Raw genomic sequence first — 23174 nt, 5'->3', positions numbered from 1 at the left:
CCCCCTGGTACATGTCAGCACCTGATAGGACTTCTAGCTATTTGCTGTCTGTTTTTCCTCACTAGAATGTGAGGCAGGCAGAGACTTAACTGTTTGACTCATTAATTTATCTCCAGCACCTATAACAATGCCCGGTCTCTAGTAGATGATTGGTAAATACTCATTGAATCAATAAACGTAAATGTTTTATTTGTTGCAGGTGTTACTTTGCAAATACTTATTGAGTCAATAAACGTAAACGTTTTATTTGTTGCAGGTGTTACTTTGCAAATACTTATTGACAGGCCTTGGTTGGACGGTATAATTCTGGGGAGCAGGGGACTTATTTCTCCTTTCATTTATTAATTCACCAAATCTGAGCACCTCATGTTAGGCAGTGGATAGGCAATGATAACAAAAATGGTCCTGACCCCAACGTCAGGGAATCTGCAGCATATACTACAAAAAGTAGATTTTGGCTGAGCGCAGTGGCTCACGTCTGTAATCCCAGTACTTTGGGAGGCTGAGGCAGGCGGATCACTTGAGGCCAGGAGTTCGACACCAGCCTGGCCAACATGGTAAAACCCCATCTCTACTAAAAGTACAAACATTAGCCAGGCGTGGTAGTGCACACCTGTAATCCCAGCTACTCAGGGGGCCTGAGGCAGGAGAATTGCTTGAACCCAGGAGGCGGAGGCTGTAGTGAGCCAAGATGGCTCCACTGTACTCCAGCCTGGGTGGCAGAGTTGAGACTTTGCCTCAAAAAAATAGATTTTCATACAAATGTTCATGGGAGGTGGGGTATGTTGAAGATAGAGTCTGGAAGCACTGTGGGAAGCATGAGATCTTAGCAAGAGCAATCACAGCTAACATTTGTTTTGCACTTCCTATGTGTCAGGCACTGTTACCTGAAAGCAACAGCACTGTGAGGTGGATGACACTACGATCCTCATTTACAGATGAGGAAAGGAGGCACAGGGAGGTTACACACCTCACCCAGGGCCACGCAAATAGTACCTGGCAGAAACAGGATGTGAACACAGGCAACTTGCCTCCAGAGCCACGCTCTTAGCATTCGGCTATAGAAGGTTTAAGAACCACCCCATCTCCCTCACCTTGCAGATGAAGATCACAACTTTTCTTTCTTCTATCTCCAGCATCCGACGCATGTATGTCAGCGGGGTTGAGCTGACACTCCAACCCTCTGCAGAGCTTACAAGCTCTGGTACTGCCTCCTCCATGCTATTCAGTTACCCATGGCCTTGATATTTGTCATAATCACTAATACTAGTTCAGTAGTTAATCGGTTCACAAAGCATTCTCACATGCCTTACGTATTAGTCTGTTTTCACACTGCTAATAAAGACATACCCAAGACTGGGCAATTTACAAAAGCAAGAGGTTTAATGACTTACAGTTCCACATGGCTGGGGAAGCCTCAAAATCATGGCAGAAGGCAAGCAGAAGCAAGTCATATCTTATGTGGATGGCAGCAGCAAAGAAGTTGGTCAGGGAAACTCCCCCTTATAATACCATCAGATCTCGTGAGACTTATTTGCTTTCGCGAGAACAGCACGGGAAAGACCTACCCCCATGATTCAATTACCTCCCACCAGGTCCCTCCCACAACACGTGGGAGTTCAAGATGAGATCTGGGTGAGGATACAGCCAAACCATATCACCTTATCACACTTAATCTTCATAGTCATACTAATTGGTAGGTATCATGATGCCCATTTTACATGAGAAGAAATTGAGAGGATGGGAGAAGGACATTGCCAAGGATGTTGCTTTAGAAGGAGTGGGACCTGGCCGGGTGCAGTGGCTCACGCCTGTAATACCAGCACTTTGGGAGACCAAGGCAGTCAGATCGCCTGAGGTCAGGAGTTCAAGACCAGCCTGGCCAACATGGTGAAACCCCGTCTCTACTAAAAATACAAAAAATTAGCTGGGCGCTGTGGCGGGTGTCTGTAATCCCAGCTACTCGAGAGGCTGAAGCAGGAGAATTGCTTGAACCCCGGAGGCAGAGGTTGCAGTGAGCCAAGGTTGTGCCACTGCACTCCAGCATGGGCAACAACAGTGAGACTCCATCTCAAAAACAAAAACAAAAACAAAAACACAAAACAAAACAGAAGAAGAAGAAGGAGTGGGACCTTTGGAGTAGCCTCTTTGGGATTTCTGGTCACAGACTTGGACTTTACTAGCGCTGAAGTCTTGAGCAAGTTCCTGTGCCAGGGACAGATGGGCAATGCAGGGGTTTTTTCTGAAGCCCAGCCTTGTTACTTTAAGCAGGTTTCTCACCCTTGGCACTCCTGACATTTGTAGGGGGCTATCCTGTGTGCTGTAGGACATATATCAGCATCCCTGGCTTCTACCCACTAGATGCCAATAGCACCCCTCTTCCAGTTCTAACAACTAGAAATGTCTCCAGACATTGGCAAATGTCCCCTAAGGATAAAATTGCTCCTGATTGAGAATCACTGCCTTAAAGACAGGCCAGGGAGGCCAAGAGTCATTGAAGCTCCTCCCTGAGGATGTGGGCATATATCCAGATAGAGCCACTGCGTCTTCCCAGCCCTACAGCCGATCAAAGTCTTCCCGATCTGCCAGACAGGAATCTACACTTTGCATTTAGCAAGTGTCTTATTATTTAATACTATAATTTTTGTTTGTTTCGTTTTGTTTTTGAGACAGAGTCGTACTCTATAGTCCAGGCAGGTGTGCAGTGGTATGATCTTGGCTCACTGCTATCTTTACCTTCAAGCGATTCTCGTGCCTCGGCCTCCCAAGTAGCTGGGATTACAGGTGTGCGCCACCATGCCCAGCTAATTTTTGTGTTTTTAGTAGAGATAGGGTTTTACCATGTTGGCCAGGCTGGTCTCAAACTCCTGACCTCAGGTGATCCGCCCACCTCGGCCTCCTAAAGTGCTGGGATTACAGGCATGAACCACCACGCCTGATCTTAACATTAGAAATCTTTATACTGGGTTCTGCCACAGTTCACCTCACCACGTGTTGCCAGTATGCAGTGATGAGCCTTTCACTGTAGCTGGGAGCGAGGTGAGGGGCGGACCCAGGACGGAGTTTACAGAGCCAGCAACAGGCTAAAGGTCTGGCTGATCAGGTGGTTCCAGGGATCACCTGGCCGCATAGGCTGGTGGATTGGGCCCTAGCAAAGCCCTGTGTGCCTGCTTGAATATTTAATTTAGAGACCTGGGTTCTAGCCATATTTTAGCCATCTGGCTCTGGTATGGCCTTCATGAATCCTAGTTTGCTCCCCACTAACTTAGGGTCAACTGTACCTGCCTTGTTCAGCTGAGATGAAGCAGGCAGAGGCTCTTTTAAACTGTGTTGCATGTCAGCTATTAATACACAAAGCATCTGCCCTTTTCCTACAGGCCCACTGACTGTTGCCAGAAACTGTACCATCAGGACATTTCCTGGGGGCTCAGGCATGGTCCGGAACTAATCTGGAATCTGTACTAGCTTCCTGGAGCTCTGGCCCAGCCTTTCTGAATTTGCTCCCATTCAGGCCTGCCTGTATCAGCTGGCTTGTCTACCTACCTACAGGTTTCCCAGGAACGAAGTCCATGTGAGCTGCAGACCATCTGGAAGAGGGCCAGTAAAATCTGGAACAAGGACTGGCTCCTGGAGTCTCCTGCCAGCCACAAACTGCCCTGGTGACTGGAAGACTGTAGGTAGCCCTTACCAGCTTTACTTTAAACAGCAGCTGGGGAAACTAAGGGAATGATGCTGTCCACTTGTGAATTAGCACACGTGGCATGGACTTTATAGTATTGCCTGTGGTTTCTGTAACACTGAATTAATGAGAAATAGTTTAGCTGGGTGCAGCAGCTCATGCCTATAATCCTAGCACTTTGGGAGGCCAAGGTAGATGGATCGCTTGAGCCCAGGAGTTCAAGATCAGCCTGGGCAACATGGTGAAACCCTGTCTCTAGGAAAAATACAAAAATTAGGCATGGTAGCCTGTGCCTGTAGTCCCACTTACCTAGGACGCTGAGGTGGGAGGATGTCTTGAGGTCGGGAGGTCAAGGCTGTAGTTAGCTGAGATCACACCACTGCACTCCAGCCTGGGCAACGGAGCAAGACCCTGTCTCAGAAAAATTTTTTAAAAGGTAAGAAATGGTTTGAAATACACCTCTCTTCTTTCTATATTTTATATGGATGTTAAATTCCCACTTTAAATCTGTGTTTTTAGAAATAGTCAAAAAAAAATCTGCCCTTTCTGATGAAGGTTCATATTTTTTAACATAGAAAACATCAACATTTCCTAAATATACCATTTACAAATAGCTGGAGATGCCGCATTCAGTGTGCAAATTTCTGTTAAATTTTTGTTTGTTTTTTATTACTATTATTTTTTGTAAAGACAGGGTTTTGCCATGTTGCCCAGGCTGGTCTCAAATTCCTGAGCTCAAGCGATCTGCACACCTCGGCCTCCCAAAGTGCTGGGAATTTCTGTTACATTTTTAAAGTTAATTTTTAAATTTAATGTTTGCTTCTTTCCTATCTGCCACTGTGCACAGTATCACCAGAGTCAGAACCCTCTGTAGTTCAATATCTCCAGCGACAAAACCTGTCAACTCCAGTGGTTTTCAACAAAGTTTCTTCAAGGAAATTTCCTTCCAATTGTAGAAAAAATTTAAATTCTTGACATCAATGCTGAAAGGGGTAGACCAAGCAAGTGGAAAAAAGGCTATGGGGTGTGAAACTTCCCTGTGGACTTTCAAAATTGTTGATTAAAAAAAGAAGAAAAAACCAACAAAACAAAAAAACAAGCAGAATTGGTTGAAATAGAAATTTTCTAAATTAAAAATTGACAAAGATATTAAAAGCACAAGTCAATTTTAAGCTAGTTTTGTTAAGAAGTTTTGACTTTTGTTGTTGTTGTAGTTGTAGATACAGGATCTCAATATGTTGCCTAGGCTGGGCTTAAACTTCTGGCCTCAAGTGGTCTTTTTGCTTTGACCTCCCAAATGCTGGGATTACAGGTATAAGCCACCATATCTGGCCTCACCTATTTGTTTAACCAAAATGTCTGCTTCCATGAACTACTTCTTGTTCTTCAAATAATACTTGGTCCATTTTCTGCTGCTGTAACAGAATACCACAGACTGGGTGGTTTACAAAGAACAAAAATTTATTTGGCTCATGTTTCTGGAGACTGGAAAGTCTAAAAGCATGGCACTGGCATCTGGTGAGGGCCATCCCATGGTGAAAAGCAGAAGGCAAAATTGAGCACGTGAGACAGAGAATAGGGGCCAAACTTATCTTTTTATCAGAAGTCTACTCCTGAGATAACTTACCCACTCCCATGATAACACCATTAATCCATTCATGATCTAATCACCCTGTAAAGGTGTCACCTCTAAATACTGTTACAATGGCAATTAATTTTCTCTTTTAAAAAAATAGAGACAGGTCTTGCTATACTACCCACACAGATCTCAAACTCCTGGGTTCAAGCAATCCTCCTGTCTCAGCTTCCAATGTGTTGAAATGACAGGAGTGAGCCACTGCGTCCAGCTGGCAATTAATTTTCAACATGAGTTTTGGCAGGGACATTCAAACCATAGCAAATACACAATTCATTGCTCATTCCATTTAATGCTTTACTCCCTAGTTATTTATTGATTCTCCTCAGGGTCCCTGGCAAACAGTGGAAAACTTCATCTTTGGCCTCCTTGACCTCTGCTAATTCATTCATTTAACAGACATTTGTTGAGAACCTGCTGTACCTCAGACAATATACAAGCAATGTGAATCCAGACCAGGAAGAGCTCATAATAAACGGTGAACCACAAATAGTACACAGGTAAGAGCTATGACTGATAATTACGTATGAAATATTGTGTGACTACAGCTGAGAAACCATAGAACTTCCAGTGACAGCATGAGCCAGCTTGGCTAATGAAGTGACAATTGAGGTATTTTAAAATCACTTTAGCCCATATCATATGGCTCACTCATCTTCTCCACTACATGCAAAAGAAAATAAAACCTATTGTGTTTTCCATTCAAATGAAAACAGGTTGAAGTTCTCTCCTGAGTTGTCATCTTTTTTCTACCTTGTTTTCCCAGAAGACTGTGATATGGTGAGAGGTCACAGAATTTGGAATCAAAATTAGAATTTTCTGCCACTTAATTGCTATGACCTTTGGACAAGTTACTTGACTTCTGTGGATCTTAGAGTCTTAGTCTGTTAAAACAGGAGTCCCCAATCCCTGGGCCGTGGACTGGTGCTGGTCCCCAACCCCTGGGCCATGGACTGGTGCCGGTCCATGGCCTGTTAAGAACTGGGCCACACAGCAAGAGGGAAGTGGCAAGCAAGAGAAGCTTCATCTGTATTTACAGCTGCTCCCCATGACATCACTGCCTGAGCTCCATCCACCTGTCAGATCGGTGGTGGCATTAGATTCTCATAGAAACATGAACCCTATTGTGAACTGCACATGGAAGGGATCTAGTGAGTATGAGTATCTAATGAGTATCTAATGAGTATCTTATGAGTATCTAATGCTGGATGAGTATGAGTATCTAATGCTGGATGATCTGTCACTGTCTCCCCTCATCCCCAGATGGGACTGTCTAGTTGCAGGAAAGCAAGCTCAGGGCTCCCACTGATTCTACATTATGGTGAGTTGTATAATTATTATATGTTCCAAAGTAATAATATTATAAATAAAGTACACAATAAATGTAATGCGGTTGAATCATCCTGAAACCATCCTTGCCACCCCCGGTCCATGGAAAAATTGTCTTCCATGAAATGGATCCCTGGTGCCAAAAATGTTGGGGACTGCTGGGTTAAAAGAGATGACAGATGCCGGGCACGGTGGCTCACACCTGTAATCCCAGCACTTTGGGAGGCCGAGGCGGGCAGATCACAAGGTTGGGAGATCGAGACCATCCTGGCTAACACGGTGAAACCCCATCTCTACTAAAAATACCAAAAAAAAAAAAAAAAAAGCCAGGTGTGGTAGCGGGTGCCTGTAGTCCTAGCTACTCAGGAGGCTGAGGCCAGAGAATGGCGTGAACCTGGGAGGCGGAGCTTGCAGTGAGCCAAGATCGCGCCACTGCACTCCAGCCTGGGTGACAGAGCAAGAATGTGTCTCAAAAAAAAAAAAAAAAAAGACAATAGGCTGGGTGTGGTGACTCACACCTGTAATCCCAGCACTTTGGGAGGCCAGGGCAGCGGGGATCACTTGAGGCCATGAGTTCGAGACCAGTCTGGCTGACATGGTGAAACCCTATCTCTACCAAAAATACAAAAATTAGCTGGGCGTGGTGGTGCACGCCTGTAATTCTAGCTACTCAGGAGGCTGAAGCAGGAGAATCACTTGAACCCAGGAGGTTATAGGTTGCAGTGAGCTAAGATCGTGTCACTGTACTCCAACCTGGGCAACAGAGCAAGACTTCGTCTAAAAAAAAAAAAAAAGAAATAGCAACTATGTAGCAGGCTGCTGTCAGTATTAGCAATAATGTATACAAAATTATATACTGTTGTACTCATGGCTCCCATTGAATCAGACCTACTGATATTCCTGGTATTCATACCCTTGGGTAGCCTCCTCCCATATTGACTCTGGGCTTGGTCATATGACTTGTTGGCTAATGAGACATAACTGTGACCCAAGCAGAGGCTCAATAAATATTTGCACATTCAGCCTGACCAACACGGTGAAACCCCGTCTCTACTAAAAATGCAAAAATTAGCTGGGCATGGTGGCGGGTGCCTCAAGTCCCAGCTACTTGGGAGGCTGAGGCAGGAGAATCGCTTGAACCCAGGAGACAGAGGTTGCAGTGAGCCAAGATCGTGCCACTGCACTCCAGCCTGGGCGACAGAGCCAGACTCTGTCTCAAAAAAAGAAAAAAAAAATTGTGCACATTGAGGCTTACACTCTTGGAACTCAGATGCCATGTAAAGAAATTTGGGCTACCCTACGTAAAGAGAGAGGCCCCAATCTTCCAGCTGTCCCCACCAAGTGAGGCCCTCTGGGACCTTCCAGTTCCAGCCAACCCACCAGCTGAACACAGCTTCTTCAGTGAGCCCAGGAAAGCAAGCTCAGGGCTCCCACTGATTCTACATTATGGTGAGTTGAACCACGCAGCCAGACCACAAAATCATGAGAAATTACTGTTTCGTTTCAAGCCACTACATTTTAGCATGACTCGTTAAGCAAGAATATATAATGGATTTTATATATTATAAAAGTATTTTAAAAATACTTTTAAAAATACTCCCATATACCTACTATGAGCCGAACACTATGCTAGGCTTTAGGGAGACAGCAGTGAACAAGACCAACAAGGGCCTCCCTCTCATGGAGCTCACATTCTAGTGGGGAAGAAAGACCAGAAAAATCAAACGACTGTGCTTTGTTTTGTGTACTATAAAGGACAAGGTTTATGAGCTGAAGCAGAGAATAACAGGGAACAGCAGTTGCTTTTGATAAGGTAATCAGGGAAAACCTCTCTGAGACTAAATTCAAGCAGAAACTTACAACATGAGAAGAAAGCAGTCAGGCAAAGAGTAATAGACTAGGTCCTCAATAAATCACAGCTATAACTAGTAACATAAAATTATTGATATTTATTATTTGTATACTTGGTACACAGAAGACATATATATATATATAAAATCTTCATCTATACATAAAATCCATATATCTATATACTTCATATATCTATATATATAGATATATATAGTTCCCTGCCCTTTCCCTTCCCCTGTGTCATCAGTCAGGGTCCAATTAGAAAAACAGAAATCACAGAAGAGATTGTATTATCCTGTTCTCACACTGCTATAAATAAATACCTGAGACTGGGTAATTTATAAAGGAAAGAGGTTTAATTGACTCACCGTTCCACAGTGCTGGGGAGGCCTCAGGAAACTTACTATCATGGCGGAAGGCGAAGGGGAGGCAAGGACCTTTTTCACAGGGCGGCAGGAGAGAGAAGGGAGAGTGCAGGACAAAAACTGCCACTTTTGAAAACCATCAGATCTTATGGGACTCACTCACTGTCGCTAGAACAGCATAATCTAATCACTTCCCTTCCCCAACACGTGGGGATTACAGGGCCCTTCCTTGACGTGTGGGGATTACAATTTGAGATTTCGAGATGAGATTTGGGTAGGGACACAGATCCAAACCTTATCAGGGATTTAATATAGAGGATTTGTTTCAGGTGTCAGAAAGCTGAACGAGCAGAAAGCAATACTGAGGTATCCTAGAGGGCTACAGAGAGCAACTAATTCTTGTAGTGCTGGAATAACTAAAGGGAAGAGGTTGGGAGTCACCACTGCCTAGAAACTCGGAGGAGCGTCTATGAAGAGAAAGCATCACTCAGCTGCTATTGATATTTCTGAGAGGGCTCAATGAGGTTGGTTCTCAAGGAGCACCTAAAGTAGCTGGAAGCTGGAGCCAACTATTTGTAAAGTGAAGTGTTGTTTTGGGGGTAACACTGGCTGAAAGAGCAAGTTGGAAGAAAGTCCCTTCTTCTTTTCTGTTACCTTCCAATTTTCCTCTAGTGCCCACTATTGACAGAGCTTTGCAGAAATGCAGCTAGCAAAGAAATCTGTTAAAGGAACAGTGCAGCATCCCAGACACAGCATAAAAGAGAGGAGCATGCACAGGCAGATTTGGAGCTGAGAAACAGCAGGCAAAGGGCTAAGAATGTCCAGGTTACTTTTCCTAACTCCTGTTTTTCCAGCATCTGATCCAGTATACCATTTGTTCTGACTCTCTGTTGTTATTTTTAAGAAGGAATTTTTGTTTTAAAAAAGTTTCTGAATAAAACTGGTTTTGGCCAGGTGCAGTGGCTTACACCTGTAATCCCAGCACTTTTGGAGGCTGGGGCAGGTGGATCATTTGGTTCAGGAGTTCCAGACCACCCTGACCAACATGGTGATACCCCATCTCTATTAAAAATACCAAAAAAAAAAAAATTAGCTAGGCACAGTGGCGCATGCCTGTAATCCCAGCTACTTGGAAGGCTGAGGCAGGAGAATCGCTTGAACCCGGGAGGTGGAAGGTGCGGTGAGCCGAGATCGCACCACTGCGCTCCAGGCTCTGTCTCAAAAAAACAAACAAAACAAAACAAAAAAACCTATTTTATATATACTAATGTAATAAAATGACGATCAAGTATGTATTAGGTTGGTGCAAAAGTAATTGCAGTTTTTGCCATTGAAGGTAATGGCAAATATGCCCTTCATCAGAACACGATGGCAGGAACTTCTATCCTTGCCTGTCTCAGTAGAAATGAATGGGTGAGTGACTGGATGAATGCGACTTACAAGATCTGTCTTTCCAATGGCCGGGGGACATTTGGTCCCCACACTAAGGCTCTTGGACATCTACACAGGACAGTCCTATTTTTGGTGTCCTTTCCTTTCTGAAAATAAAGTTATGCTTTGTAGAATGAAAAAAAAAAAAAGTGATGGCAAAAACCACAATTACTTTTGCACCAACCTAATATATAAACTACCTACAGCAGCCACTAAAACCTAATCAAAGAGATATACTTAAAAACACTATAATTTAAAAAAAAAGGAAATCTGAAAAATGTTCAAATAACCCACAGGAAGAGAGAAAAAAAAAAATCCATAAAGACAAAAGCAGGGGAGAACCAACAGAAAACAAAACAGGAGACGTACACCAATATATTAATAATATCATTAGCTGCTACAGCCCCTGCCTTGAGTGCATGGCACTCCAGCCTGCATGAATGCTCCCCACAGCTGCCACCACCCATTGGAATGGCCAACAGGGTACCTGCATGTGGCCTGAGCCAGGAGGTGCAGCAGAAAATTGAGAATCCATATGACGCAGACCTGGAGCAGATCAATGGATCACCACCCAGTGCCAAAAGCATGTGGGCTGGCCCCAGCCTGGATACGAGAACTTCCAGAATTTCCTCAAGGAGGGCACAGAGCTATGTCAGCTCATTAACGCACTGCGCCCCGAGGGGCAGGCCCCAGTAAAGAAGACCCGGGCCTCCACCATGGCCTTAAAGCAGATGGAGCAGATTATCTCAGTGCCTGCAAGCAGCTGAGCACTACGGCATTAACACCACCGACATCTTCCAAACTGTGCACCCCCGGGGAGGAAAGGACATGCCCTGTGTACAGTAGATCCTGATGAACCTAGGTGGGCTGCCAGTAGCCCAGGACGATGGGCTGTTCTCTGGGGCTCCCATATGGTTCCCTAAGAAACCCAAGGAGAATCCTTGGAACTTCTCAGACAACCACCTACAAGAGGGCAGGAACATGATTGGGGTACAGATGGGCACCAACCGCGGGGTATCTCAGGCTGGCACGATCGGCTATGGGATGTCACGCTAGATCCTCTGATCTGAGGACTAAGCTCTGATTTTTTTTTTTTTTTAATCTTGCCCAAATTCCTATCTGGGGAGTCATGCCCTACAAACCACAAATTCTCATCAGATGGGTTTTATTTAACCCTGTATATTGTGACTTACTTTCCAATCTGACTCTGGAATAACATTATGAGACAAGGAAGGAAATCAAAATATTTTACCCCAAGACATGTTTCTCTGCCATATCTTCATATGGCCCTGCAAAGCTGTCCTTTTGGGGGGAAATTTTGCATCTGTAAATAATCTCTATCAACATAGCTAGATCTTTTTTTTTTTTTTTTCCCCCAGGCCCTCCCAATCCTAAAGAAATTGAAAGTTTTGCACCTTTTGTTTTTGAGATGGAGTCTCGCTCTGTCACCCAGGCTGGAGTGCAGTGGCATGATCTCGGGTCACTGCAACCTCTGCCTCCCAGGTTCAAGTGATTCTCCTGCCTCAGCCTCCCAAGTAGCTGGGATTACAGGCACGTGACATCATGCCTATGTCTCTGTATTTTTAGTAGAGATGGGGAAACTCAGTCTCAGGTAACCTCCGCCTCACAGGTTCAAGTGATTGTCACTTGATTCTTGTGCCTCAGTCACCCAAGTAGCTGGAATTACAGGTGCCCGCCACCATGCCAGGCTAGTTTTTGTATTTTTAGTAGAGACAGGGTTTCACCATGTTGGCCAGGTTGGTCTCGAACTCCTGACCTCAAGTGATCCGCCTGCCTCAGCCTCCCAAAGTGCTGGGATTACAGGCATCGGCCACTGCGCCAGGCCTGGCATCGGAGTTTTTAAGGACAACTTACCGGGAGCGGGGAAGCCAGTGAGCTGTGAGTGCCGATCGGTCCGGTCAGAGATGAAATCATAGGGAGTTGACATTGTCATCTTGTGCTGAGTCAGTTCCTAGGTGGAGGCCACGAGATCGGATGAGCCAGTTTATGGATCTGGGTGGTGCCAGCTGATCCATCAAGTGCAGGGTCTGCAAAATATCTCAAGCACTGATTTTAGGAGCAGTTTAGGGAGGGTCAGACTCTTGTAGCCTCCAGCTGCAGGACTCCTAAACCATAATTTCTAATCTCGTGGCTAATTTGTTCGTCCTATAAAGGCAGTCTAGTCCCCAGGCAAGAAGGAGGTTTGTTTTGGGAAAAGGCTGTTATCATCTTTGTTTTAAGCTATAAACTAAGTTCCTCTCAAAGTTAGTTCAGCCTTGGCCCAGGAAGGAACAAGGACAGCTTAAAGGTAGAACCAGTATGGAGTCGGTTAGGTTAGATCTCTTTCACTGTCTCAGTTATAATTTTGCAAAGGCAGTTTTACTTCTCCCACAGCTGTGGCTACAGGGACTTAATTTATAGGGAGGGGCCTGTGGCAGCTGCTACCCCAGCCGCTGCTGCACCGTGCTCACCACACATCTAGGGTAGCCTTCCCTGGTAGAGGTCCTCCTGGCTTCTCATTTTCCATTCCCCTCACTGTGGCTAGGGAGTGGGGGTGACAGAACAGAGGAAGGAGGGCTGCCTACCGTGGTCTGGGGCTTGAGGAATAAAGAACCCCAGGCCAGGTGCAGTGGCTCACGCCTGTAATCCCAGCACTTTGGGAGGCTGAGGTGGGCGGATTACCTGAGGTCAGGAGTACAAGACCAGCCTGGTCAACATGGTGAAATCCCGTCTCTACTAAAAAAATACAAACCTTAGCCAGGCATGGTAGCAGCGTCTGTAATCCCAGCTACTTGAGAGGCTGAGGCAAGACTGCAGCCTGGGCAACAAGAGTGAAACTCCACTCAAAAATACAAAAAATAAAAAATAAAGTGAGTCTCCCCTAGACAGCATATAGTTTGATCATGTGTTTTTTATCCTTCTCTCAATATTACCCTTTGATTGAAGTGTTTAATCAATTTATATTTAATGTAATTATTGTAGGATTTTTATCTGCCATTTTGCTATTTGTTTTCTATGTCTTATGGCATTTTATTGTTCCTCTATTCCTTTATTACTGCCCTCTTTTGTGTTAGATATTTTCTCATGTACCATTTTAATTCTCTTGTCATTTATTTTTTCTTTCCTTTTTTTTTTTTTTTTTTTTGACAGAGTCTTGCTCTGTCGCCCAGGCTGGAGTGCAAGATCACAATCTCAGCTTACCGCAACCTCCGCCTCAAGGTTCAAGTGATTCTCCTGCCTCAACCTCCTTAGTAGCTAGGATTACAGGCGTGTGCCACCAGGCCTGACTAATTTTTGTATTTTTGGGGTTTCCGTTTCACTATGGGGTTTCAGTTTCACTATGTTGGTCTCAAACTCCTGACCTCATGATCCACCCGCCTCAGCCTCCCACCTTTCTTTTTTTCTAGAGATGGGATCTTGCTATGTTGCCCAGGTTAAACTTGAACTCCTGGGCGCAAACAATCCTCCCACCTCAGCCTTCCAAGTAGCTGGGACTATAAGTGTTTTTTCACCACACTCAGCTCTTATCATTTCTCTTACTATATTTTCTATTTATGTTCTCTGTTGCCCTTGTGATTACAGTTAACATCTTAAGTTATAACCATCTACTTTAAATTAATACCAACTTAATTTCAATAATATATAAGAGCTTTGTTCCTATATAGTTCTATTACTTCACCACTAGTTTGTGTTATTACAGTCATACAAAATAAGCCCAATACAGTTTTATAATTATTGCTTATTCAGTTATCTTTTAAATCAGGTAGAAGAAGGAAAGACTTATACACACACAAAAATCATTTATGTCTTTTACATTTACCTATATAGGAGGTACCATTACTAGTGCTTTATTCCTTTGTGTGGGTCAGAATTACCGTCTATTTCCTTTTATTTGTTCAAGGTCTCAGTCACCCAGGCTGGAGTGCAGTGGTGTAATCATAGTTCACTGCAACTTCAAACTCTAGTGCTCAAGTGATCACCCTGCCTCATCCTTCCAAAGTGTTGAGATTACGGGCATGAGCCACCATGCCTGACCCACAGTTTTCTGTGTTTAACCAGTGAATGTCTTTATTTCTCCTTCACCTTTAAAGGATAGCTTTACTGGATATAGAATTTTTGACTGACAGTACTTTTTAATTTCGGCACTTCATATGTCACCCCAGTGACTTCTGATCTCCATGATTTCTGATGAGAGATTCTCTGTTAATCTTATTGAGGCCTTACTGTATGTGACAAGGCACTTCTCTCTTGCTGCTTTCAAGATTTTTTGTCCTTGCCTTCAGCAGTTGGATTAGGATGTTTTTAGGTGTTGATCTCTTTGAGTTTATCTTACTTGGAGTTTGGTGAGGTTCTGGATGTGTATATTAACGTTTTTCATCAAATTTGTGAAGTTGTAGGTCATTATTATTTGACATATGAATTATGCCCCATTCTCTCTCTCCTCTCTTCTGGGACTCCCATTATATATAGGCTGATATGCTTGATGGTGGCTCAAGGATCTGAGTCTCTTGTTTATTTTTATCCATTTATTTTCCTTCTATTCCTCAGATTGGATGATCTCAGTTGACCTGTCTTCAAGTTTGCTGTTGTACCCCTCTAATGAATTTTTTATTTCAGGTTTTGTACTTTTCAACTTCAGAATTTCTATCTGGTTCTTTTTTTTAATATAATTTCTATATGATAATTGATGTATATATGGTGCACATTGTTCTTATGCTTTCCTTTAGTTCTTTAAACATATTAGTTCTTTGAACATATTTTTAACAGCTGATTTAAAGTCTTTGTCTAGTAAGTGTAATGTCTGGGGTCCCTAAAGGACACCGAAAGTTTACTGGCACCATATGACCTTTTTTGACCTAGTCTTTTATTTTGTTTAGGTAGTCACACAAGTCCACCCAATTTCAAGTGGGGAGTGGCAAGGCTCTGGAAGAGTAGATGGGACCAGAAATGCTTGTGTGACCATTTGTGGAAAATATAATCTGCCACATTTACTGTTTTGGAAAATCAAGTCACTAATGGCAGCGCTGCTTATAGTAGTCAAGTCACCAGTTCAATACACTTGTCTCAGCCTGCATTAGTACCATAAAGCACACATATGAAGATTTTTTTTTTTTTTTTGGAGACAGAGTTTCACTCCTATTGCCCAGGCTGGAGTAAAATGGTGCAATCTCAGCTCACTGCAACCTCCCCCTCCTGGGTTCAAGTGATTCTCCTGCCTCAGCCTCCCAAGTCGCTGGGATTACAGATGACCACCATCACGCCCAGCTAATTTTTGTTATTTTTAGTAGAGATGGGATTTTGCCATGTTGGCCAGGCCGGTCTCAAATTCCTGACCTCAGGTGATCCACCCGCCTCAGCCTCCCAAAGTGCTGGGATTACAGGCTTGAGCCACTGCGCCCAGCTGAAGATGATTTTTAAGATGTGAGCCTTAAGCTACTTCTTGGGTCTTCTGGAGTTGTAGTGGCCAAACATTTTTATATTAAAGTACCTTTCATAAATTAGCTTTATTTTATTTATCTTTTATATAACAATTATGACATTACATTTATTTTCTGCATTAAATAATCATTAAATTTTATAACTTTTTATTGAAGTATAACATATATGCTGAAGTACCCAAATCTTCAGTGTATAGCTCAAGAAATTTTTTCAAAGTAATAGTACTTATTTATTATCTCACAGTTTCTATTGGTCAGGAATTCAAGAGCAGCTGAGTTGGTGGTTCTGGCTCAGAGTCGCTCATTAGGTTGGAGTCGTATGTCGGCTGGGACTGCAGTTATCTGCAGGCCTCACTGGGGCTGGAGGATTCACTTTCAGTGTGGTTCACATGGCTGGCAAGTTGGTGCTGGCTGGTGGTTGGGGGCCTCAGATCCTTTCTCCATGGGGCTCTCCCTGGGTTTCTCTGAGTGTCCTGACAATATGGTGGATGGATTCCCAGAGAGCAAATAATCCCAGGTACCAAGGTGGAATTGGCAATACCATTTATGATCTAGCCTTCAAAGCCACATGCCATCATTTCTACCATATTTTATTGGCCACACAGAGCCAACTCTGATTCACTGTGGGAGGGGACTACACAAGGGCATGAATACCAGGAGGCTGGGATTACTGGGGGACGGCTACTACATTGCCCCATAGATGGATTCTGTTCTGGATTCCATAGGCACATCAGTGTCTTGCATCGCCTTCTTTTTTTTTTTTTTTTGAGATGGAGTTTCACTCTTGTCGCCCAGGCTAGAGTGCAATGGTGCGGTCTTGGTTCATGTGAATCACTTCTTAACTTCCTGTGTTTTGAATGTTGCATTTGTATTTTCCAACAATCACCCTTGGCTCCTCAAGGCTGTGCCCTCCTTAGTATCTTTGAGTCCTGAGAACACTGTTTGTTACTAGCCAAGCAATAATTCCCATTGCCAAAGCTCCAAGGCTCAGCTGCCTGTTTGTCTGGAGGTTTTCAAATAGACAAGGACGTGTTAATGACCTAGTACGTTATCTGTTAAGTTTTGGCAGGCAGCATGGAAATGTGACTTTTTAAATACGAAAAATAAAATTGTAATTGTATTCTTTTTATTTATTTATTTATTTATTTTGAGACGGAGTCTCGCTCTGTCGCCCAGGCTGGAGTGCAGTGGCCGGATCTCAGCTCACTGCAAGCTCCGCCTCCTGGGTCTACGCCATTCTCCTGCCTCAGCCTCCCAAGTAGCTGGGACTACAGGCGCCTGCCACCTCGCCCGGCTAGTTTTTTGTATTTTTTCAGTAGAGACGGGGTTTCACTGTGTTAGCCAGGATGGTCTCGATCTCCTGACCTCGTGATCCGCCCATCTCGGCCTCCCAAAGTGCTGGTATTACAGGTTTGAGCCACCGCGCCCGGCTGTAATTGTATTCTTAAACAACCACAATTACTTACTAATGGTATGTGTGCCTGTTGCGCAGTGCACAGTTCCTCAAACCATGGAATCAAATTAGACATTGCCATTCATATTTCCTGTTCCACATCGATATTTACACACTACTTGCTTTTTTTAATAACGGGAAATATTTTTAATTTAAAAAATTTTAAATTAAACATTTTTAAATAAAAGGAAACAGTGATGAACACTTTGTTTTCTATTTTGCACCGTCACTAACAATATTCCAAAGAATGTCTCATACAAATATCCTTGTTCATATGTGGGAGTGTTTCACAATAGCTTATTAGAACTGGAATTTCTGGCTCATAGAACATTTGCATTTCCAATCTTACTAGGTAATTCTGAGTTGTTCTCCATAGTAATTTACTCATTTATGCTCCTCAAATGTTTAAGAATTTCCCTTTTCTCCATTCCTGCCAAGTTGAGTATTATTAAACTTCTCCATGTCTGCCAATCTGATGGGTATGAATTGCATCTCATTTTTTAAAAAATTAGGGTAAAATACAGGTAACATAACATTTACCTGCATCTCATTTTTTCCAATCTTAAACACAGTTTTATTTAAGACATTGCATTTTCCACTTACAATACAGTGCTTTTAAAGTGCAATGTTATTTCCTTCCCTTGTGCACGTGTTCCATATTTAAGTATTGAGAATGCCCAGTAATTTACTATAGCAGCTGAACTTTAAAGCTGCCATAGAATTTGCTACAAATTTAAGTCCTTCCATGTTTTCACTGTGTTGAACGATGCTACATCTTTTCTTGGGTTGGCTTCCTTGTCAATGGTGGGCCCTGAGGAAGCACCAGCAGAGGGAGGAGCTCCCCCACCAGGGAATCCCGCAGGCATTCCTCCTGGTGTGCCTCTTGCACTCTGGAACAGCTTGGTAATGATGGGGTTGCAGACTGTCTCCAGCTCTTTCTGCTGATGTTCACATTCTTACTTCACTGCAGTCTGACTCTGTTGATAATGTCATTACATTTGTCAAGAATCTTCTGTTTGTCTGCATGGTTAATCTTGCCTCGAAGAGTAACGATGCTTCAACAGTGCTTTCATGTTGAATGCATCAACAGTGCTTTCATGTTGAATGCATCAACAGTGCTTTCATGTTGAATGCATGGGACTCAAGTGAATTCTTGGATGGCACCTTGTCCCTCTGCTTCTTATCTTCAGCTTTGCACTTCTCAGCTTCCTGGACCACAACTCAGTATCTTCGTTGTCCAAATGGCTTTTGTCATTAGTGACAGTAATCTTGTTCTCTTTTTCTGTACTCTTGTCCACAGCAGAGACATTGAGGATGCCATCGGCATCAGTGTCAAAAGTGACTTCGATCTGAGGAACAGTGGAGTGCAGGAAGTAGGCCTGTGAGTTCAAACTTGCCAATCCATAGAGACAGAAAGTAGACTGATGTTCTCTAGAGGGAGGAATAGGTGAATGGAGAACGATGGCTAGTGGATATGGAATTTCTTTTCAGGTTGATCAAACTATTATAATATTTTTGTGGTGGTTGTTTGTTTGTTTTTGAGACAGAGTTTTGCTCTTGTTGCCCAGGCTGGGGTGCAGTGGCATGATCTCAGCTCACTGAAACCTCTGTTTCTGCCTCCCACGTTCAAGCAATTCTCCTGCGTCAGCCTCCCGAGTAGCTGGAACTACAGTTGCCCACCACCATGCCTGGCTGATTTTCATATTTTTGATAGACACGGGGTTTCACCATGATGACCAGGCTGGTCTTGAACTCCTGATCTGAAGTGATCCGCTGGCCTTAGCCTCCCAAAGTGCTGGGATTACAGGTATGAGCCACCACGCCCAGCCAAACTATTATAATATTAGAAAACAGTGATAGTTGTGTATCACTGCATATATACCAAAACATGTCAAATTGTATACTTTAAAAGAATGACGTTTATTGTATTTACGAATATCTCAATAAATTTGTGATAAAATAAGATGAAAATGCATCTCAAAATTCTTCCCCTTATGTTTCTTTTACATATCACACTTAGAAATGGAAATTTCCAGTAAAAAAACCCATTTAGAGACCTTGTGATGTGGTTTGGATGTTTTCTATCTCTAAACGTCATGTTGAAATTTGATTCCCAGAGGTGAAGCTGGGACCTGGTGGGAGCTGATTTGGTCATGAGGGTGGATCCCTCATGAATGACTTAGCACCATTCCCTTGGCGATGAGTGAGTTCTTGCTCAGTTAGTTGATGTGAGATCTGGTTGTTTAAAAGAGTCTGGGATCCTCCTCTTCACTCTATGGCCATGTGATACACTGCTCCCCTTCAACTTCCACCATGATTGTAAGCTCCCTAAGGCTCATGCCATAAACGAGATGTTTGCATCACGCTTCCTGTACAGCCTGCAGAACCATGAGCCAAAATAAACATCTTTTCTTCATTAAAAAAAAATTTAAAAAGCCCCAAAACTTGCCAAACAGGCTGTAATCCTTGGTCATGGAATGCTCATCTTTATAAACCTGAATAAGCACACCAGGCTGGTTGTAAGCAGTGAAATTCTGTGTCTGCTTGGTAAAAATGGTAGCATTACACTTAATGAGGACAGTTGTGACTCCGTCAGCAGTTTCAATACCAAGGGAAAGAGGAGTGACATCCAACAGAAGCAAATCTGGAACATCTTCAGACTTGTCTCCAGGTAGGGGGCTGCCTGGATAGCTGTGCCATAAGCAACAGCTTCATCAGGGTTGATGCTCCTATTCAGTTCTTTTCCATTGAAGAAGTCTTGGAGAAGCTTCTGAAGGTTAGGGATATGAGTAGAACCACCAACCAGGACAATATCATGAATCTGTGACTTGTTGAGTTTGGTGTCTCAAAGGGCTTTCTCTACGGGGTCCACAGTGCCATGGAACAAATCAGTCCTTCAGGTCAATTCTTCAAATCAGGCATTGGTAATGGAGGTATAGAAGTCGATTGCTTCATAGACAGAATCAATCTCGATACTGGCCTGGGTGCTGGAAGAGAGAGTTATACTTACCACAGTCACAAACCATACGAAAGTGTGAGATAGCTCTTTTGTTCTCACTGACATCCTTCTTTTTTATTTATTTATTTTTTTTTAATTTTTTTTTTTTTTTTTTTTGAGACGGAGTCTTGCTCTGTTTCCCAGCCTGGAGTACAGTGGTGTGATCTCGGTTCACTGCAAGCTCCGCCTCCTGGGTTCAAGCGATTCTCTTGCCTCAGCCTCCCGAGTAGCTGGGACTACAGGCGCATGCCACCACACCTGGCTAATTTTTGTATTTTTAGTAGAGATGGGGTTTCACCATGTTGGTCAGGCTGGTCTCAAACCCCTGACCTTGTGATCTGCCCGCCTCGGCCTCCCAAAGTGCTGGGATTACAGGTGGGAGCCACGACGCTCAGCCTCACTGACATCCTTCTTATGCTTGCCCTTGAACTCAGCAATAAGATAGTTGACTATTAGGTTGTCAAAGTCTTCTCCACCCAAGTGAGTTCTCCAGGTGTAAATTTTTTTTTTTTTTTTTTTTTTTTTTTTTTTTTTTTTGAGATGGAGTCTTATTCTGTTGCCCAGGCTGGAGTGCAGTGGCATGACCTTGGCTCACTGCAAACTCCGCCTCCTGGGTTCAAGTGATTCTCCTGTCTCAGCCTACCAAGTAGCTGGGATTACAGGTGCACACCACCACACCTGGCTAATTTTTGTATTTTAGTAGAGATGGGGTTTCACCACTTTGGCCAGGCTGGTCTTGAACTCCTGACCTCAAGTGATCTGCCCACCTCGGCCTCCCAAAGTGCCAGGATTATAGGCATGAGCCACCATGCCTGGCATTCCAGCTGTAGATTTGACTTCAAAGATCCCATTCTCAATAGTGAGGACTGACACATCAAAAGTGCCACCTCCCAATCAGAATTATGCTGATTCAAAGATCAGCATAATTATTTCAGCTCCAACCTTTTCTGTCTAAGCCATAAGCAATAGCACCTGCAGTTGTCTCATCGAGAATTCTAAGTACATTGAGACCAGCAATAGTTCCAGCATCTTTGGTAGCCTGACGCTGAGAGTTGTTAAAGTCAGCTGGCACTGTGACCATAGCATTGGTAACTGTTTTCCCAAGATCAGTTTCTGCAATGTCCTTCATCTTTGTCAGAACCACAGAGGACATCTCTGGGTAGAAGCTTTTTGTCTCTCCCCTGTATCCTCCTTGGATCTTGGGCGTGCCAGCATCACTCACCACCATGAAGGGCCAATGCTTTACATCACACTGGACAACAGCATCATGAGATCTGCATCCAATCAGACATTTGGCACTGAACACTTGTGTTGCTGGGGTCCACTGCAACTTGATTCTTTGTGGTATCACCAACCAATCATTTGGTGTCTGTAAAGGCAACATAGCTTGGAGTAGTTCAACTTCCCTGATCATTGGCAATTGCCTCTACTTTTCCGTGTTGGAAAACACCCACACAAAAGTAGGTGGTGCCAAGATCAGTACCAACTGTAGGTCCCTTAGACATGGTTGCTGGTGTGTAGGTCCAGCTCGGACAGCGAAAAAAGACACAGGAACCCCAAGATATGCAGGCACGTTCCATGAGCTGCATCTTTTTTTCTTTTTTCTTTTTTTGAGACGGAGCTTCACTCTTGTTGCCCAGACTGGAGTGCACTGTCGCTATCTTGGCTCACTGCAACTTCCGCCTCCCGGGTTCAAGTGATTCTCCTGGCTTAGCCTCCTAAGTAGCTGGGATTACAGGCACCCACCACCACGCCCAGGTAATTTTTTGTATTTTTAGTAGGAATGGGGTTTCACCATGTTGATAGGCTGGTCTCGAAATCTTGACCTTAAGTGATCCACCTGCCTCAGCCTCCCAAAATGTGAGCTGCCACACCCGGCCACATCTCATTTTTAATTCAGATTAAAAATTTTTTAATTAATTCAAATTAAAAATTTTCTGGAGATAATTGTAGATTCATATACAGCTGTAAAAACAAATACAGAGAGATCCCTTGTTCAAGCATTTTTTTTAGAGAGATGAGGGTCTTACTATGTTGCCCAGGCTGGACTTGGCAATAAAAAATAAAATAAAATGTATATATCACTGATGATTAATAAACACAGTGTATGTATCACATTTGTATACTATAAAAGTATATTTATATATTTAGGGGAGTTAGGGCTGATGAGACTGAGAACCGCTGTGTCTAGTTAGACTTCCTTAGGCTGGTAGGTTGGAGGCATCAGGAAATGTGTTTTTTATCCTTTGCTTATTTCCATTGTCTGTCCCAGTCTGTAGTCTCAGGCATTGTGCCTAGGGAGGCATTACATAAAAATGGAATGATTAAGTTGCTTATTTGTTTATTTATTTATTTTGAGACAGAGTCTCACTCTATCGACCAGGCTGGAGTGCAGTGGCATGATCTCACCTCACTGCAACCTCCGTCCCCCAGGCTCAAGCCATTCTCTCACCTCAGCCTCCCAGGCATGTACCATCATGCCCAGCTAATTTTTATATTTTTAGTAAAGACGGGGTTTTACCATTTTGTCCAGGCTGGTGTCGAACTCCTGACCTTAAGTGATCTGCCTGCCTCGGCTTCCCAAAGTGCTAGGATTACAGGCGTGAGCCACGGCGCCCAGCCAAATTGCCTTGTTTGAAAGTAATTGATGATAGTCTTAGAATTCGCCCAGCCCCACCCCTTGATGTGCTTTTTTTTTTTTTTTTTTTTTTTGGAGACAGCATCTCGCTCTGTTGTCCAGATTGGAGAGTGCAGTGGCGTGACCTCAGCTCACTGCAACCTCCACCTCCCAGGCTCAAGCGATCCTTCTGCCTCAGACTCCCAAGTTGCTGGGATGACAGGCACCTGCCACCACGCCCAGCTACTTTTTGTATTTTTAGTAGAGATAGGGTTTTACCATGTTTGCCATGCTGGACTTGAACCCTGACCTCAAATGATCCACTCTCCTTGGCCTCCCAACGTGCTGGGATTACAAGCGTGAACCACTGCGCCTGG

At 43.7% G+C, this 23174-nt stretch overlaps 2 pseudogenes; one reads left to right on the top strand and one right to left on the bottom strand.

The window, feature by feature from the left end:
• The first annotated feature begins 10543 nt into the window (after nucleotides 1-10543).
• Nucleotides 10544-11356, top strand: LOC102129507 (transgelin-2 pseudogene; annotated as a pseudogene).
• Nucleotides 11357-17782: 6426 nt separating this feature from the next.
• LOC102129888 (heat shock cognate 71 kDa protein-like) lies at nucleotides 17783-21892 on the bottom strand (annotated as a pseudogene).
• Between the last annotated feature and the right edge of the window lie 1282 nt (nucleotides 21893-23174).

The sequence above is a fragment of the Macaca fascicularis genome, chromosome 8, assembly GCF_037993035.2.
Source record: "Macaca fascicularis isolate 582-1 chromosome 8, T2T-MFA8v1.1".
NCBI lineage: Eukaryota > Metazoa > Chordata > Mammalia > Primates > Cercopithecidae > Macaca > Macaca fascicularis.
The sequence above is the reverse complement of the archived record's forward strand: the minus strand, read 5'-3'. Positions and strand labels throughout refer to the sequence as shown.